The sequence below is a fragment of the Chrysemys picta genome, chromosome 11 (genome assembly GCF_011386835.1).
Source record: "Chrysemys picta bellii isolate R12L10 chromosome 11, ASM1138683v2, whole genome shotgun sequence".
Lineage (NCBI taxonomy): Eukaryota > Metazoa > Chordata > Testudines > Emydidae > Chrysemys > Chrysemys picta.
In genome coordinates this window covers 16,976,700-16,980,646 of record NC_088801.1, presented here as the reverse complement: position 1 = coordinate 16,980,646, position 3,947 = coordinate 16,976,700, and the positions used below count along the sequence as shown (strand labels likewise).

The window sequence follows — 3,947 nt, the reverse complement described above, 5'->3', positions numbered from 1 at the left end:
CGGGAGACCAGTTTCCCTTCTGTTGTAAAAGGACGGCCACAAATTTCTTCTCTCATTGATCCACACTGATCAATTGAAAACTCTCTTTTCTGAAAATTTTTTCCCCCAGAACATTTTAATGACATTTAATTTTAGAGGACACTGCTGCCCTGAAGGATTGGGGGTGGAGGGTTGGTATCTCAGACATCAACATTACTGTATTTATAGAGGCTAGGAAAAGGAGAAGTAGGAATCTGCTTGATCAGGTAAGTGACCAGAGGAGACCGCGTGGCCTCATCTTTTGCTTCTCTGCACATCACCTTTCATTCTGTTCTCTACTATCTCAGTACCCCGCCCCTCCATCATCATTCTCTCTGTAGCTGTCCTGTAACATTTTTGTACTGCGTGTCCCTCACCTCACATTTTTGTTTCACTATGTATGATGCATTTCTTTGCCATAACATGAGCTTTGTGCAGAGTTCCAGACTTTAATGTTTTTCTTTGCTGCCAGCACTATAAAGATCAGTCAAAGAGGCATGGCAGAGAGAAGCAAAACAAACGTCCTGGTTAAGAACTTTTCTGATGGATCATTTACTTAATTAGCACCCTTTATAGAATAGCAAAGGTAGGTAATTGGGCTGATTTTTGCACTCTGCAATCTAGGTACTTATATGGCCCTCATCACCATAGTATCTGCAACCAAATTCTTATCACACTACAAAAGCTTGTTTACTGTAGAGTAAATCAATTTGTGTTTTTGATTTAATTACAAGTTATTTTATCTTGCTCGATTATATAAAGACCAAGGAAGGAGAGTCTACTGTGAAGATCTAATCTTTTGAAACCCGTATTTTAGTTCCATTTTTAAAGCTCTAACATAATGCCCTGAGTCTTCAAATGTTTATCTTGCATCCTTTGACATTGACCTTTATTTTGAGTCTAAACTGCCAAGTGTGTAAGATTCCTCCCTATATTCTTCAGACATGTCTGTTCTGGGGGAATTGACTATTTGGGCATGTGTACAGCCAGTGAAAAATGAGCTGTTTGTGCCCTTCTGCAGTGCCACGGAGGTTAGTCTTTTTGGGGGGAGGGGAGTAATTTCTCTGTAAACTTTGTCATTTTTAGAAGGACAAGTAATTATTCATTTTTACACTTGGAAAAAAAAAGGTCATTGTTTTAGCAGAGAAGCACCATGCGAATAAACATGCTGACAAAAAAATCATGGTTTATTCTAGCTGTTCGCATTTGGTTCAGATACACTTAGAGTTACTTCATACCTCCAAGGAAAAGCTTTACATTCTCATTCAGGCCTTAATATAATGTATTAAATATTTTGACTGAGTTACTGCTGCAATCATTCTGAACTTGTATACAAGCTTGGGGTGAAGGAGGGAAGCAGAATGTACTTACACATTTGTGTATGAACTTTAATGAAGATCAGTGAAATGAACTCACATGTAAAACAAACTGTATTTTATACCAGAATTGATACATCTTTTCCCTATGACTTCTACCCGCACAGATCAGTCACCTGCTGTGTATTATAACCCTACATGTTTCACCTGATCTGCGACCTCCCCCAAAAGTTTCATTTTTCCTCTAGATTACTGTACTAAAATGACAAAAGGCATTAGCTCAGGACACAGATTTATCCTCTGATTATTGTTTAAAAACAAAGTAACGCAGATGTCCAACAAACTGTAGCACTTGATGCTTGAAATTTCCAACAACATTAGAATCATTATGCATGGTTTAATCTTAAAAGTGCATTAAGCCATGCGATCAGAGGCTTGGAGGCCTTGGAGTAGCTGGTTGAACGCATACTAGTGAATACATGCCAGCTTTTAAGTAAGAGTAACTGTCTGCACTTATAATTCATTTAACATTGGACTCAGTTATTTCAGCAACTTAACAAAACTCATGCAACTCAAGTGCTTTGAGATCCTTGGATGAAAAGCAAATAAATTTAAACATTAAGCAAACTACACAACGGCCCATTCGGCTAGTAATTTAGTTTTAAAATGTAACCCTCCTTTTTAAAAATTGTGCATTTCATTGTACGAATCTTGACAAATGGTCGCAAGTTTAAATTAAAATAATTGTTAGTATTAAAGCTTCTTTCGGGAAGCTACAGTATCTAATCTTCATAAGTGATAAAGGATGGTCTTTGTAGTAAAGCAAACCTAATGCCTAAGAGCTAATGACATAAATATGCATCATTGGCACAGAATAGAATGAGTTTGGCAGTCATTTCTCTTAACTATACTTTTTATGATTCAAAACATTCCCCTGAGCTATAGAATGCTAAATTAAATTCATTACTATCTTTACTGGGTGATTTTAAATACATTCCAGCTAGCAGGATCCAACATCTGGGGGAAGCACACAGGGATTTTCTACAGGTTTTGCTTGTTCCAGTGTTGAACAGACCAGAACGTGCCTGATGGCTCTTTCCCCCTCTTCTTTGTTGTCAAAGTATGTTATTTCCACACTACAACTAGGCACTGCCAGCCAATCCACAGAACCTGGAGTCATCTCATGAAATTATAAACAACAGTCACTAGGATGCTCCAATGCATATTTTTATTTTGATGCCATATTCTATTAACCACTTCCATAGTCATTGTCACATCATGTACATTCTCCTTGTCCATTCCAATTATCCTACTTGCCCTGATGATTAATATGGTATAGGAATCTGCTCCTAGGCTGACTCACCGTTGGCAGCAGCGGGGTTAAATCCTAAACTTTATTTTTCTGTGATTAAATTAATGGTACAAAAGAGGGTTCTCAACATCTGCTTGTAAACTGACATTTAAATGGCAATTGTCAGTAGACTATAAGCATATGGTTAGCTGAGTTATGAGTCAAGTGCAGACAGAAATGCACTTGGTTCGATAGGACATTTTTATCTTCCTATATTTTATATTTTCATACTAGGCCTGGTTTTATACTCCAATTCAGGGTATAATGTGACATTAGTGTCCTACTCTGTACTGAGATGCAGATGCTCCCGACAACCGACCAGATTTAAATCACCTTTTGTAAAGCTAGCTATATCAGATCCTAGAAGAGGAAAATATTCAGTAAAACTTGTATCTTACAAAATGTTAAATTCACTGCCATGGGCCCACAGTCTTGTAGATCACACTTAGAGTTTGGCATTAGACTATATCTTTGCCACTTTTGTTCCCACTGGTCCTACTCTTTTGGTAGTGGAGTCAAGTTAACTGCCCAAGTTAATGCTAACTGGTCGTGAAACCTTTCACAGTTAACCCTTGTGAAAAAAATCTCACATTTTTAAAACCACATACCTAGCAGTAACTTAATCCAATGCCACCTTCAGTTTTTGTTTTTAAATTGATTTAATATGGGCTTGAAAATCTACTTATTTTCCACTACAAATAGGGAATCTAAGCCATCAGTTTTTGCAGAGTTTAAGGTTTCATTAAGAAAAATAAAATACTGCTTTCTTGCCCTTATGATTGCCAAGATGATCAATGTTTGGAAGGTTAATGTAGTGCTGTCTCCCAGAATGTACAGGTAGCTCTTGGGTCACCTCTGCTGCCCATTACTTTCAAAGCAACCAACAGAGTGAAAATAATTAGACTATGGTCATTTTCATTGCTGTTATTCAGAGTCTTGTCCGGAGAAGTGAAATTAACAAGAATGTCTCTGCTTGGAAAAGCTACAAGCATCAGAATAGGCAGACAATGCAGCTATTTATGGGGAGGAGACAACCTCCTCCCAAAGGAGGCTGGAAGAAGGGTAGAATAGCACAGTCCCCACCTTGCGGAAGGCAGGAAACTAAGGGAGGGATAGTGTTATAATGTTGAGGGAGACCCTTTTTCCCTTGTGGGACCCAGGAGACTTTGGAGAAGAAGCAGAAAGTTCCTCTGTTCCAGTAGCTATAGGTCGTGGCGTTTCAACTACGAACAACACCTAACTAACCAGAGACTCATGCAGAA

At 38.2% G+C, this 3,947-nt stretch overlaps 1 protein-coding gene across 1 annotated transcript in view; it reads right to left on the bottom strand.

The window, feature by feature from the left end:
- The window catches only part of GPR39 (G protein-coupled receptor 39), a 118,659-nt gene that overhangs the window by 3,401 nt on the left and 111,311 nt on the right, over positions 1-3,947 (bottom strand). The gene's annotated exons all lie outside the window — the stretch shown is intronic.